The sequence below is a fragment of the Haematobia irritans genome, chromosome 2 (assembly GCF_050003625.1).
Source record: "Haematobia irritans isolate KBUSLIRL chromosome 2, ASM5000362v1, whole genome shotgun sequence".
In the NCBI taxonomy this organism is placed as follows: domain Eukaryota; kingdom Metazoa; phylum Arthropoda; class Insecta; order Diptera; family Muscidae; genus Haematobia; species Haematobia irritans.
In genome coordinates, this window is record NC_134398.1 from 19,977,224 (window position 1) to 19,994,346 (window position 17,123).

The following is a 17,123-nucleotide window of genomic DNA, read 5'->3' on the forward strand; positions in this document are numbered from 1 at the left end:
CAGAAAAACATATATATGGGAGCTATGGTTATATCGATTTAGGGACCCACCCTGAGCATTATTGCCAAAGACACCATGTGTCTATCTCGTCTCCTTCTGGGTGTTACAAACATGTGCACTAACTCATAATACCCTGTTCCACAGTGTGGCGCAGGGTATAATAAAACTTTGAAAATCTTTTTTACAGAAATAAAATTTTTAAAAATAAAATGATCAAAAATGTCAAAATAATTTTTTTGGTAAAAATGTCTTAAAAAGTTTGGTAGATTACTTTTGGCTCAAGTGGCAATCGTGCTCTATGGTCATAAGAGTGTAAACAGGGCGAAAGATATTTGGGAGCTAAATCCAAATCTTAACCGATTTCAAACAAATTTGGACGATGCTATTCTGTGCAAAACATGAAGCAAAAAAATATTAAACTCAGGGCCATAAAAGAGCACATCGGGCGAAATTTATATATGAGAGCTATATCTAAATCTGAACGGATGACATTTTGCAGATGTAACGTGTTTCTCAAAAACTATCTGAAATTTGAAGCAGATCGATTCTAAAGTACGTGAATTATGACCAAGTCGGTGATAAATACCCAGCAGAAAAGAGCTTCCACAAAAGTAGTTTGGATCTCCAACTTGTCATCTGGAAGTAGTGCAAACTTTGATCATTTTCAATGATTATACCCTTCACCACTACTGTGGTACAGGATATAATAAGTTTGTGCATTTGTATGTAACGCCAAGAAGGAAAAGTCTGAGACCCATAGTTTAGTATACCGATCGTCTTAGAATTAAATTCTGAGTCGATTTAGCGATGTCCGTCCGTCTGTCTGTTCATGTATTTTTGTGCGCAAAGTACAGGTCGCAGTTTAAGTCCGATCGTCTTCAAATTTGGCATAGGGTCGTTTTTTGGAACAAAGACAATCGCTATTGATTTTGGAAAAAATCGGTTCGGATTTAGATATAGTTTCCATACATATCTGTCGTCCGATTTACAGATATGACCACCGTAGATCAAAATTTACCTCCGATTTGCTTAAAATTGTGCACAGGAAATGGAAATAACATTTTTACTATGCATGCCAAATTTAGTTGAAATTGGTTCAGATTTTGATATAGCTGTCATATATATCTTTCGTCCGATACGAACTTATATGGCCACAGAGGTCAAAATTTCGCGCCGATTTTCTTGAAGTTTTGTACAGAGAGTAGGACTAACATTCTTGCAACACATGCCAAATTTGGTTGAAATCGGTTCAGATTTAGATATAACTCTTTCGCCCGATTTAGATTCATATGACTACGGTGGCCAAAGTTTCATTTCGAAAAATTTTAAGTTTTGCACTGAGCGTTCAATTAAAATTTTAGCAATGTGTGCCAAATTTTATAAAGGTCGGCTCAGAATTAGACAAAGCCCCCATATATATGTTCTTCCGATTTTAGCAAATATGGCCAAAATACCCACATGTTCCTTGTAAAATCGTCACTGTTAAGTCGGAAACTCGCAAAAATGATTCAAATTTACCTATACTCTAATTAGTATATATCGACATATAAATTATAAATGCAGATTTGCTAAATTTTATGCAATTTAAAAATATTTCCGATATTTTTTACTAACATTGTGGTCCGTTCCGGTCATCAATTGTCCAAATCATATTTAAATATTTGTATATGGGAATATAAACCTTTATATAGTTCCTAACAAATTTGAAGGTGTTAAGATGGTATCAAAAATATTGATATGTAAGTGGTGAAGGGTATAATATTGTCGGCCCCGCTCGACTTTAGACTTCCTTACTTGTTATACCCTAAACCACATTGTGGTCAGGGTATAATAAGTTTGATCGGCCAAAAAATGTGCCTACCAGAAATATTGATTTTAGACCCCATAAAATATATACCATTCGACTCAGAATCACCTCTTGAGTCGATCTAGCGCTTGGTGTCCGTCCGTCCGTCCGACCGTCCGTCCATCCGTCCGTCCGTCTGTCCATGTATTTGTTGTTCACAGGATTCCGGTCGCAATTATTAACCGATTTCGATGAAATTTGGCACAAGGAGTTTTTTGGGCACAAGGACGAACGCTATTGAATTTGGAAGAAATCGGATCAAATTTAGATATAGCTCCCATATATATGTATCTCCCGATTTCGACAAATGGGGTCACGTTGCGCTTTTTTTCAAACGGATCTTCAGCAAATTAGGCAAAAGGTAATCTTTTCCATCGCCCTTGAAGTCTGCAAAATTTCATCCAAATCGGTTCAGATTTAGATATAGCTCTCATATATATGTATCGCCCGATTTTTCTAAATTTGGCCATAAAACCCTTATTTATCAACCGATCTTACTCAAATTTGGCTAAATGTTGTCTTCTATACCACTAACTATATGTGCAAAAAATCATTGAAATCGGTTCAGATTTAGCTATAGCTCCCATATATATGTACCGCCCTTTTTTTCTAAATTTGGCCATAAAACCCTTATTTATCAGCCGATCTTACTCAAATTTGGCTAAATGTAGTCTCCTATAGCACTAACTATATGTGCAAAAAATCATCGAAATCGATTCAGATTTAGCTATAGCTCCCATATATATGTACCGCCCGTTTTTCTAAATTTGGCCATAAAACCCTTATTTATCAACCGATCTTACTCAAATTTGGCTAAATGTAGTCTTCTATAGCACTAACTATATGTGCAAAAAATCATCGAAATCGGTTCAGATTTAGATATAGCTCACATATATATGTATAGCCCGATTTTTCCAAATTTGGCCATAGAACCCTTATTTATTAACCGATTTTACTAAAAGTTGGCTAGATCCAGTCCTCTATAGTACTAACTATATGTGCTAAATTTCATCGAAATCGGTTCAGATGTAGATATAGCTTCCATATATGTATCACCCGATTTTGAAAAATTCGCCCCTAATAACTTTATGTTTGACCATACAGGCCTCATTTCTTAACTGATCTTACTCAAATCTTGCACAAGGTAACCTTTTGTGGTATTAATCAAACCAGCAAAATATTATGCAAATTGGTTCAGATTTAGATAAAGCTTCCATATATATTCATCGCTCGATTTTCCGAAATTTGGCCATAGTATCTTATTTATTAACCAATGTTACTTTTTTAATAATGGGCTCAATATTAGTGGCATACCAAGTTCAGCAATGTGGTATCACAATGGACTGAATAGTCTAAGTGAGCCTGATACATCGGGCTGCCACCTAACCTAACCTAACCTAGTGGCATACTAACTCCGTAGGTGCAATATCAACACAGCCAGTGTTGCTAGAAGTAGGGGAAATTCCCTATATGTAGGGTTTTTCTAATATTTGGCGTCTTGTAGGGACGTAGGGCCACAATGTAGGTTATTTTCACTCAACACAATTTGTAAGGCAAAGCTTGATCTTTAACAATGTGTGGTAAACTTTATTCCTGTAGAAAATTTTGTCAACATTTTATTTCTATAGAACATTTTGTCAAAATTGTATTTCTATAGAAATTTTTTTCAAAATATTATTTCTATAAAAAATTTTCTCAAAATTTTATTTCTGTGGAATTTTGTCTCAAAATTTTATTTCTATAGAATTTATTGTCAAAATTTTATTTCTATTGAAACATTTCTTACAAAAATTTGTTTATAGAAACTTTTTCCAAAATTTTTTTTTTATAAAGATTTAACAAAAAAGATTACTAATTTGGGTAGAATTCTACCAACTGTGGCAACCGTGGTCGTAATACAAATTTATATTCTATGTTATATACGTTGTACTTAGAACCATTTTTGTTTTGTAAAATTTTTTAAATTTAACGAAAAATATAGTAGGGAAAATTGTTTGGGAATGTATAGGAAAGTAGGGAACTTTTTTGTCCTTGTAGGTAAACCGAACATTTTCCCTTGCAACATGGGTGCTTTGTGTCAGATTGGGGTATCAATCTGACACAAAGCATACTAAACGATGGGTCTTAGACTGGCATTAAATACAAATGCACAAACTTATTACATCCTGTACCACAGTAGTGGTGAAGGGTATACATATAGCGCATTACTTTGTTTCATTACATATCCGCCTCCTTGTATATAATTTAAATAGTCGGATATCGATATTTCGCGGCGTGTAAATTATATCTGAGAACTCAAAATATTCCAACAGCTCTACTCGTCTTTAATGCTATCCATTTGATATTAACGTGTATTGCTATATGTCACAGAATGGCCTTGTAAGTATTTATGTTTGTACGTATGAATGTGTAATATGTAAATGTTCATTGAATGTATAGGTAGATAGGTATCATCTTTTACAAGTGTTTGTACGACTGTTGTTTTGGTTGTATACTCAAACATTTATATTCCCTTCCTTCTTATGTGTATGTGTGAGTAGGAGTTTGCAAATGAACCTGTTATGTGGCATCCCTGGTGGCATTTATTAATGGCACAAAGTTTTAATGAGAATGTGCATATTTAATTGCAACAAAACTTAATTTTTACACATACATGCATACATTTACTTAGCATTTATGTGTACATTGGTATAAATAAATATGTTTTTTTTTTCATTTGTGTATATATATGGCTTATGTTATGAGCATGTGCGTACAATCTTTGCAGATTTGTAGGAGTGTATGTTTGATTTTATTTCTTAATACATCAAAGTGAGTAATTGTAAGAGGAAATATTAGTTTCTTCCATCCAAGTTGAAGACATTATGAGGTATCATTAGATTTATGAAATATCATGTTTTTATTTTGATCATCTGAAGTTATAATATATTTATATATGTATAAAAAATTATTATGTTCCATATAGAAATACAAGGAATCATTTATTATTGTTTATATTTATCCCACGCATCACATTCTAGGTTAATTTATACGCGTATCTTCTGTACCAATAGAACCAGATTGAAATGAATTTCCAGAAAGATCAAATTATCAATATTACCAATACAAAAAAAAAATGTTGAGGCTATAACCAGGGCTGTGGAGTCGAGCCAATTTTGCTCGACTCCGACTCCAGTATTTTTCATCAGCTCAACTCCGACTCCGAAGTCGACTACGGGTAATAAAGGGTGATTCTTTTGAGGTTAGGATTTTCATGCATTAGTATTTGACAGATCACGTGGGATTTCAGACATGGTGTCAAAGAGAAAGATGCTCAGTATGCTTTGACATTTCATCATGAATAGACTTACTAACGAGCCACAACGTCGAATTTTCAGTGAATGGGGCCTAGAAAAGTTGGCAGAAAATCCGCTTTTTTATCGACAAATTTTGTTCAGCGATGAGGCTCATTTCTGGTTGAATGGCTACGTAAATAAGCAAAATTGCCGCATTTGGAGTGAAGAGCAACCAGAAGCCGTTCAAGAACTGCCCATGCATCCCGAAAAATGCACTGTTTGGTGTGGTTTGTACGCTGGTGGAATCATTGGACCGTATTTTTTCAAAGATGCTGTTGGACGCAACGTTACGGTGAATGGCGATCGCTATCGTTCGATGCTAACAAACTTTTTGTTGCCAAAAATGGAAGAACTGAACTTGGTTGACATGTGGTTTCAACAAGATGGCGCTACATGCCACACAGCTCGCGATTCTATGGCCATTTTGAGGGAAAACTTCGGAGAACAATTCATCTCAAGAAATGGACCGGTAAGTTGGCCACCAAGATCATGCGATTTGACGCCTTTAGACTATTTTTTGTGGGGCTACGTCAAGTCTAAAGTCTACAGAAATAAGCCAGCAACTATTCCAGCTTTGGAAGACAACATTTCCGAAGAAATTCGGGCTATTCCGGCCGAAATGCTCGAAAAAGTTGCCCAAAATTGGACTTTCCGAATGGACCACCTAAGACGCAGCCGCGGTCAACATTTAAATGAAATTATCTTCAAAAAGTAAATGTCATGGACCAATCTAACGTTTCAAATAAAGAACCGATGAGATTTTGCAAATTTTATGCGTTTTTTTTTAAAAAAAAGTTATCAAGCTCTTAACAAATCACCCTTTATAACTAAATCTCATTTTAATACTACTAATTTGTAGTTCTATTGTGGCGGTACCGTAAGTGGATCGATGTAAAGTATCGTATTTATTTATGTGTGCAAAAAAAGGTCTTAATTTCACATTAGACGCCAAATGAACTCCATATTTCAAATTTGGGATAATGTTTAATTACCCATCATAATATGAGAAGATACCAAGAGTATATGTATTTGTGGACTAAAATTATTGATACTATCTCAAATCCTTTAAATTTGTTGCGAGCTATATTCGAGCAAAATTTTTACGACTCCGACTGCAGCAAAATCTTCAGACTCCGACTCCAGGACTCCGACTTCAAGACTCCGACTCCAAGACTCCGGCTCCGGCTCCTTAGCCCTGGCTATAACTAATATGGATCGCAATGGATATCACCCATATTTTCCAAATAAAATTTTAATTGAATTCCAAAAAAAAATGGCATTTAAAAATTTTTTGGTTCAAATTTTTCTTACTGAAACAAACATCAATTACAGAAATTAACACTTAAATGCGCAATGTATCATTTAAGATACAACCAGAAAAAACAATTCCTACGTCTTTAAATTTTGACCGAATTCTACGAAAAAAAAGTTTAAAACATCATAACGCAGTTTTAAAATTTTGTTTTTCTCGAAAATCGTTAGTTTTTCTGTGTAAACTGAAAACTAAATTGAAAGAAAATTAAAATAAAATTTTCCTCGAAAATGTAAAAGCCTACAAATTGAGTATTAATTAATTTTTACCAGAATTAAAAGGAATGTTGCTAAAAAAAAAATTGTATAGTGTAAAAATATCGCTATTCTCTAGGCTCTACTACAATCAAATTGTTTATTTGTAAACAAAAACAATGCGGACTGTATCTTTTAAGAACAACAACTATTTTTACAAATAGTACATGAACTTAATACGGACCCATTTTTGTGTGATTGGGGATCGATTTATCTGAGGGCTATACATAACTATAGACCGATATGGACCTAGTTAGGCATGGTTCTTAACGGCCATATACTAGCAGAATGTACCAAATTTCAACTGACTCGAATGAAAGTTGCTCCTCCAAGAGGCTCCAAAACCAAATCTCAGGATCGGTTTATATGGGGGCTATATATGACATGGTTGTTAAATATCATATACTACCACCACGTACCAAATTTCAACCAGATCGGATGAATTTTGCTTCTCCAAAAGGCATCGGAGGTCAAATCAGGGGATCGGTTTGTATGGGTGCTATATATAATTATGGACTGCTATGAACCAATTCCTGCATGGTTGTTGGATATCATATACTAACATCACGTACCAAATTTCAACCGAATCGGATGAATTTTACTCTTCCAAGGGGCTCCGGATCAAATCTGGGGATCGGTTTATATGGGGTCTATATGTAATTATGGACCAATTTCGACCAATTTTTGCATGGGCGTTGGAGGCAATATATTACCACCACGTAGCAAATTTCAACTGCATCAAATGAATTTTGGTCTTCCAAAAGGCTCCGGAGGTCAAATCTGGTGATTGGTTTATATGGGGGCTATATATAATTATGGACCGATGTGAACCAATTTTTGCATGGTCATTAGAAACCATATACTAACACCATGTACCAAATTCCAACCGGATCGGATGAAACTTGCTTCTCTTAGAGGCACCACAAGCCAAATCGGGGGATCAGTTTATATGGGGGCTATATGTAATTATGGACCGATATGGACCAATTTTTGCATGGTTGTTAGAGACCATATACTAACACCATGTACCAAATTTCAGATAGATCGGATGAAATATGCTTCTCTTAGAGGATCCGCAAGCCAACTCTGGGGGTCTGTTTATAGGGGGGCTATACGTAAAAGTGGACCGATATGGCCCATTTGCAATACCATCCGACCTACATCAATAACAACTACTTGTGCCAAGTTTCAAGTCGACAGATTGTTTCGTTCGGACTCAGAATTTCACCACGACCCAGAATATATATACTTTATGGGGTCTTAGAGCAATATTTCGATGTGTTACAAACGGAATGACAATGTTAATATACCCCCATCCTATGGTGGAGGGTATAAAAAAACAAAATCTTGTGCACTTAAGGGTTAATAATCAATTAAATTTTTAATTGACTTTGGTGATTGATTTGTAATTCTGAAACATGCGTCCAACCATCTTGCAGTCTATAGTGCTTTGCCCAAATAAAGTTGACAAACATTCTTTTCCTCTGTTGGCTAAGCTATTTACACTTGTAGTTTAGTCAATGCATGGTTTTAAGCTGAAATCAAAAACAACAACAAGGAATAAAATTTTTTCAAAATTTTCTATAGAAATAAAATTGTGAGAAAATTTTGTATAGAATTAAAATTTTGACACAAATTTCTATAGAAATAATGATTTTAAAAATTTTTTTATAAAAAAATAAAATAAAATTTTGACATCATTTTTTATAGAAATAAAATTTTGACAACATTTTTTAAAGAAATCAAATTTTGACATAATTTTCTTTAGGAATAAACTTTTGTCAAAATTTTCTATAGAAATAAAATTGTGAGAAAATTTTTTATAGAATTAAAATTTTGACATAATTTTCTGTAGGAATAATATTTTGTCAAAATTTTCTATAGAAATAAAATTGTGAGAACATTTTTTATAGAATTAAAATTTTGACACTAATTTCTATAGAAATGATGTTTTGAAAAAATTTTCTATAGAAATAAAATTTTCTATACAAATAAATTTTTGACCAAATATTCTATAAAAATACAATTTTGACAACATTTTCTATAGAAATAAAATTTTCATAAAATTTTCTATAGAAATAAAATTTTGACATAATTTTCTGTAGGAATAAAAGTTTGACAAAATGTTTATATTATTTTCTATGGAAATAAAATTTTCAGAAAATTTTCTATAGAAGTAAAGTTTCTATACTATTTGTCAGTTATATCTTTTATCGGCTAGTTTGTGAACGGATATATTTTTAGCTTATATCTTTTTGGAGCGAAGATCAGCCAGGACAATTGTAAAATATACCAATGCATCTAGAAAGAGTGACACTTCGTTGCGGTTTATTGGCTGTTGGCATCAGTAGACAATATTTCTTCCATGATGATGCGAACTGTAAAAATTAAAAACAAAACGCATAAAATTCAGAAAAATTCAAGAAATATGTATTTAAATCGATAGTACGGTCCATATAATTTAGTGCTATAATTGTACATAATCCACGGTAAAGGGTTTATAAAGTCGTCCTGACCGATTTTTTCGGTCGTATATTCTTGTTTTCAATAGAAATTATCTCCGTTACATCCTATTACATACCACATATTCCAATATAATTCGTTTAAGGAACTTCTATATTTGTTTACACTACGAAGCTGTGTCATACCATCCCGTTCCTCGTCTGCTATTTTGCTGCTATTATAATAATTTACAATTGCATATATTAATTAATTCACATTCTCTATATGGTATATATTTTAAGGGCAATTTGTATCCTTCCCAATGCTCATACAAACACAAATACACAGGCAATATTCTATCTCACCATACACGATTGCAAGTCAATGAAAACTAGAGTAGATGTTTGTTTGCTGTTGATGTTCAAAATATATGTGAATTATTAAAATCATATTTCATCCTTATTAAAAATGTTTAAGAGACAAATCCTTTAAACAGATTATAAATACCGACGAAAACTACGAGGAGTAGGAGATGATAAAGCCTTACTAAATTCATGATTAAGAAATCAATTGAAGAGATATTAATTATATGTAAATTAAAACCAAGTGATATCTTAATGAAGTAAAATAGAAATTATGAAGTATTATTTACTTATGAGGATGAATATGGTCAGAAAAAAATTATGTGTGATTAGAAGTGTGGAGATGTTATTAATGAAGTGATGAAGCAGGGGTGGTAAAAAATAATTTAAATATTAAATTATGAAAACATATATACAGTAGCTGTTATTACCATGGGTCAAATGTTTTTTTTTTAGTAAAACGTTAAGTTAAATTAAGAAAATTGTTATATATTTAAGTTTTTCCTTATTTTATAAAATAAAATGCGAAATTCTCAGATAGCATTATATCTGAAGAATAAATGCGAAATCAATGCAAAGGATGCTTAAAAAGAACAGCTCTACGAAAAGTCCATATAAAATTCATTGCTTCTGAGCCAATTTTGCACTACTTTCAGATCCCAAAAGAACATTTCCATTGCTTTTTTCGGCTACCCTTTTGTTGCTAGGATATCATTGTGAATCTTTAGAGGGAAAAGAATATCACACCCTTTTTATCGATTTAAAATGACCTTATATTAATAGACAACTCTTTAAGGGTGACTACATTTGGTATTTCAAAACCCCAAAACAAAAAAAAAAACTTTCATATCTTAGCAATGATAAATGTCTGTCATTTAGAATGTTTAAAATACCAAACGACTTCGGGCTAAAAAAAATATATAAGTAACAGACAATATTCCAGGGCCAAAAGGGTGTCACATGTAATGTAGATAAATGAAGAGCTATTTGAGATATTCTGCCCGAATGTTTTTGGTTTTTTTTATACCCTCCATCATAGGACGGGGGTATATTAACTTTGTCATTCCGTTTGTAACACATCGAAATATTGCTCTAAGACCCCATAAAGTATATATATTCTGGGTCGTGGTGAAATTCTGAGTCGATCTAAGCATGTCCGTCCGTCCGTCCGTCCGTCTGTTGAAATCACGCTAACTTCCGAACGAAACAAGCTATCGACTTGAAACTTGGCACAAGTAGTTGTTATCGATGTAGGTCGGATGGTATTGAAAATGGGCCATATCGGTCCACTTTTACGTATAGCCCCCATATAAAGGGACCCTCAGATTTGGCTTGTGGAGCCTCTAACAGAAGCATATTTCATCCGATCCAGCTGAAATTTGGTACATGATGTTGGTATATGGTCTCTAACAACCATGCAAAAATTGGTCCACATCGGTCCATAATTATATATAGCCCCCATATAAACCGATCCCCAGATTTGGCTTGTGGAGCCTCTAAGAGAAGCATATTTAATCCGATCCGGCTGAAATTTGGTACATGGTGTTAGTATATGGTCTCTAACAATCATGCAAAAATTGGTCGACATCGGTCCATAATTATATATAGCCCCCATATAAACCGATCCCCAGATTTGGCTTGCGGAGCCTCAAAGAGAAGCAAATTTCATTCGATCCGGCTGAAATTTGGTACATGATGTTGGTATATGGTCTCTAACAACCATGCAAAAATTGGTCCACATCGGTCCATAATTATATATAGCCCCCATATAAACCGATCCTCAGATTTGGTTTGTGGAGCCTCTAAGAGAAGCATATTTCATCCGATCCGGCTGAAATTTGGTACATGGTGTTGATATATGGTCTCTAACAATCATGCAAAAATTGGTCCACATCGGTCTATAATTATATATAGCCCCCATATAAACCGATCTCCAGATTTGGCTTGCGAAGCCTCAAAGAGAAGCAAATTGCATCTGATCCGGCTGAAATTTGGTACATGGTATTGGTATATGGTCTCTAGCAGCCGTGCAAAAATTAGTTCACATCTGTCCATAATTATATATAGCCCCCATATAAAACGTTCTCCAGATTTGACCTCCGGATCCTCTTGGAGGAGCAAAATTCATCCGATCCGGTTCAAATTAGGAACGTGGTGTTAGTATATGGTCGCTAACAACCATACCAAAATTGGTCCAATCACACAAAAATTGGTCCATATAGGTTCATAATCATGGTTGCCACTAGAGCCAAAAATAATCTACCAAAATTTTATTTCTATAGAAAATTTTGTCAAAATTTTATTTCTAGAGAAAATTTTGTTAAAATTTTATTCGGTTCATAATAAAATTTTCATCATTGTCAAAATTTTATTTCTATAGAAAATTTTGTTCAAATTTTATTCGGTTCATAATCATGGTTGCCACTCGCCAAAAATAATCTACCAAGATTTTATTTCTATAGAAAATTTTGTCAAAAGTTTATTTCTATAGAAAATTTTGTTAAAATTTAATTTCTGTAGAAAATTTTGTCAAAATGTTATGTCTACTTTGTCAAACTGAATTATATACGTATTGGATCGATCTTTTTTGATTTAATATATACCACGTATGGACTTACATACAATTTAGAAGATGGTGTTAGGAGGTTTTAAGCTACCTTGCCATCGGCAAGCGTTACCGCAACTTAAGTAATTCGATTGTGGGTGGCAGTGTTTAGAAGAAGTTTCTACGCAATCCATGATGGAGGGTACATAAGCTTCGGCCTGGCCGAACTTACGGCCGTATATACTTGTTTTTGTTTTACTTCGTATAGACTAAGTGCGTCCTAAAAGCAAACTTCTCGAACAAAAGTTTGAAAACCAAAATTACAGAAAACAAAATAAATTTCACTTTACTTCCGGTCTGTCTAGTATACACGAAACCTCTTTTCCCAAAAAAAAAAACAAGGATCATATGATGACAACGACACCAACGATTGTGGTGCTGATGACATTTGCCACTACTGATGATGGAGATGTCAATGGGGAAAATGGTTTTTTCGTAAAATGCGTTAAGCCCTACTTTGGACCAGGCATGGAAACAATGCAATAACCAGCAAATCTAACTATGGACCATTTTACCATATGGTGATTTCCATGATTAAGCTGAAGGGAGATGACAAAAAAATTTAAAAAAAATCCATATCAACCATCAGCAATCACATCCATTTTAGTCGACTTGTTGAATTTGACTTTTTTGTGTTTTTCTTTTTGAAGATGCAGTCATATTAAAGTTTGCTAAAATTTAATGCCCTGTTCCTGTATATCAAACGAAACCCCATTCGAAAGAAAGGCAGTCACTCGAACTCGAATGAATTTGAGTTTTTATATTTTTGAAAGTTCGTTTCGGTTGTATGAGAAGACATTGAATATCAAAAATGAGTATTTTCAAATTTTTGGGCTGAGAATTCATTCAAATGTTAACAATGTTTTTACTTTTTTCCTGACACTTATTGTATATGTTCGTTTATTGCTCGACAACAAAATATGAAGTGACTTGCCTTTCGAAATAGAAGAACAAAAATCAATTTTCTTTCGTTTGGAATACGAAAGAAAGCTTTCGTTCGATATACAAGAACAGACCATAAATTCTGTAGTGATTAGAAACTAAAAATCGAAGTTACAAAAGGAAACTTCCAAATTGAATTGAAAAGGGAATTTTTAAGTAGCTCTTATTTCACAATTTTATTTCTTAGAAAATATTAACCAAATCTTATTTCTATAGAAAATTTTGTCAAAATTTTATTTCTATAGAAAATTTTATCAAAATTTTATTTCTATAGAAAATTTTATTAAAATTTTTTTCCTATAGAAAATTTTGTCAAAATTTTATTGCTATAGAAAATTTTGTAAACATTTTATTGCTATAGAAAATTTTGTCACAATTTTATTTATATAGAAAATTTTGTCAAAATTTTATTGCTATAGAAAATTTTGTCAAAATTTTATTTATATAGAAAATTTTGTCAAAATTTTATTTTTAAAGAAAATTTTGTCAAAATTTTATTTTTAAAGAAAAATTTTATTTCGATAGAAAATTTGGTCAAAATTTTATTTCAATAGAAAACTTGGTCAAAATTTTATTTTTTAAGAAAATTTTGTCAAAATTTTATTTTTAAAGAAAATTTTGTCAAAATTTTATTTCTATAGAAAATTTTGTCAAAATTTTATTTCTATAGAAAATTTTTGTCAAAATTTTATTTCTATAGAAAATTTTTGTCAAAATTTTATTTCTATAGAAAATTTTGTCAAAATGTTATTGCTATAGGAAATTTTGTCAAAATTTTATTTCGATAGAAAATTTTGTCAAAATTTTATTTCAATAGAAAATTTTGTCAAAATTTTATTTCTATAGTAAATTTTGTCAAAATGTTATTGCTATAGAAAATTTTGTCAAAATTTTATTTCGATAGAAGATTTTGTCAAAATTTTATTTCGATAGAAAATTTTGTCAAAATTTTATTTTTAAAGAAAATTTTGTCAAAATTTTATTTCTATAGAAAATTTTGTCAAAATTTTATTCCTATAGAAAATTTTGTATTTTTATACCCTCCACCATAGGATGGGGGTATATTAACTTTGTCATTGCGTTTGTAACACATCGAAATATTGCTCTAAGACCCCATAAAGTATATATATCCTGGGTCTTGGTGAAATTCTGAGTCGATCTAAGCATGTGCGTCCGTCCGTCTGTTGAAATCACGCTAACTTCCGAACGAAACAAGCTATCGACTTGAAACTTGGCACAAGTAGTTGTTATTGATGTAGGTCGGGTGGTATTGCAAATGGGCCATATCGGTCCACTTTTACGTATAGCCCCCATATAAACGTACACCCAAATTCTGCTTGCGGCGACTCTAAGAGAAGCAAATTTCATCCGATCCGGCTGAAATTTAGTACATGGTGTCAACATATGATCTCTAACAACCATGCAAAAATTGGTTCACATCGGTCCATACTTATATATAGCCCCCATATAAACCGATCCCACGATTTGGCTTGCGGCGACTCTAAGAGACGCAAATTTCATCCGATCCGGCTGAAATTTAGTACATGGTGTCAACATATGATCTCTAACAACCATGCAAAAATTGGTTCACATCGGTCCATACTTATACATAGCCCCCATATAAACCGATCCCACGATTTGGCTTGCGGAGTCTCTAAGAGAAGCAAATTTCATCCGATCCGGTTGAAATTTGGTACATAGTGTTAGTATATGGTCTCTAACAACCATGCAAAAATTGGTCCACATAGGTTCATAATTATATATAGCCCCCATATAAACCGATCCCAAGATTTGACATCCGGGGCCCCTTGGAAGAGCAAAATTCATCCGATTCGGTTGAAATTTGGTACGTGATGTTAGTATATTGTATCCAACAACCATGCAGGAATTGGTTCATATCAGTCCATAATTATATATAGCCCCATATTAACCGATCCCCAGATTTGACCTCCGGTGCCTTTTGGAGAAGCAAAATTCATCCGATCTGGTTGAAATTTGCAACGTGGTGTTAGTATAAGGCCGCTTATAACCATGCCATAATTGGTCCATATCGGTCTATAGTTATATATAGCCGATCCCCAATCATACAAAAATTGGTCCATATCGGTTCATAATCATGGTTGCCACTCGAGCCAAAAATAATCTACCAAAATTTTATTTTTATAGAAACCATTGTCAAAATGTTATTTCTATAGAAAAATTTGTCAAAATTTTATTTCTATAGAAAATTTTGTCAAAATTTTATTTCTATAGAAAATTTTGTCAAAATTTTATTTCTATAGAAAATTTTTTCCAAATTTTATTTCTATAGAAAATTTTGTCAAAATTTTATTTCTATAGACATTTTTTTCCAAATTTTATTTCTATAGAAAATTTTTTCCAAATTTTATTTCTATAGAACATTTTTTCCAAATTTTACTTCTATAGAAAATGTTGTCAAAATTTTATTTCTATAGAAACTTTAAACTTAATTATATACGTATTTAATCGGCCTTTTTAGTTTAATATATACCACGTATGGACTATGTGGTATATATTACGGTGTTAGGAAGTTTTAAGATACCTTGCCATCGGCAAGTGTTACCGCAACCCAAGTAATTCGATTGTGACAGTCTTCAGTAGAAGTTTCTACGCAATCCATGGTGGAGGGTACTTAAGCTTCGGCCTGGCCGAACTTACGGCCGTATATACTTGTTTTTTTTTTTTTTTTTTTGTATAGAATGTTTTTTCTAAATTTCATTTCTATGGAAAATTTTATCAAAATTTTGTTTCTATAGAATATTGTTAACCAAATTTTATTTCTATAGAAAATTTTGTCGAAATTTTATTTCTATAGAAAATATTATCGAAATTTTATAGAAAATTTGTTAAAATTTTATTGCTATAGAAAATTTTGTCAAATGCATTGAAAATGCAATGAATTTTTGGTGAACGCAAAACTCGAATTTTTAAACATAAAATTTTTTTTTAAGAGTCAATAGCTAAACTTTCTGATTTTCATTATTATCTCTCATAGACTATGATACAAAAATCCTTACACTATTTTCTTAATTGGATGCTATCTCTAAAATTCCCTTCGTTGTGGAATATCCTTTATACAAATACCAACTGGCACCCGCATGAAAATGAAACATTACTTCCTTCATGCCAGCCAGAAATCTCCAAAATATCAAAATAAAATGGAAGGGTGGTCAACGAAGAGCCCACAATAAATTTTTATATGTATACAATATGGCTATGTAAGGATTTCTGGCACTTTCATTCCTTTATAGAAACACTAAAAAAAATGCAGGAATTTTTGTTCACTTTTGTGCAATGTGTTTTCATTTTTGCATTTTTTGTGTTTTTTTTTCATTGTTTTACTCCAAAGAATTTAAATTGCCACATTTTTCAGTTATGAAAATGGCAAAAATGTTTCACTTACTCCATATCAAATTTGTGGCCTTCTATAGCCCCTTGTCATACATTTACCAAGTGAGTATTAGTTTGTTGCTTCGTTGTTTGTGGTAGTATTGGTGTACATGTTCATATCCGGATGTATGGTCATATTTCCGTATTCCATTGTTAGTTGTTCTTTTTTTTTTGTTATTGCAGAGGATCACGAGGGAGAGACTGACAGTTTGTCTGGGAATGTGTACCATTAAAATATTTTATTTTTATACCCTCCACCATAGGATGGGGGTATATTAACTTTGTCATTCCGTTTGTAACACATCGAAATATTGCTCTAAGACTGGGTCGTGGTAAAATTCTGAGTCGATCTGAGCATGTCCGTCCGTCCGTCTGTTGAAATCACGCTAACTTCCGTAGGAAAAAAGCTATCGACTTGAAACTTGGCACAAGTAGTTGTTATTGATGTAGGTCGGATGGTGTTGCAAATGGGCCAACGGACCAACAAATTTGGCTTGCGATTGATCTAAGAGAAGCAAATTTCATCCTATCCGGCTGGAATTTGGTACATGGTGTTAGTATATGGTCTCTAACAACCAATGGAAAATTGGTCCACATCGGTCCATAATTATATA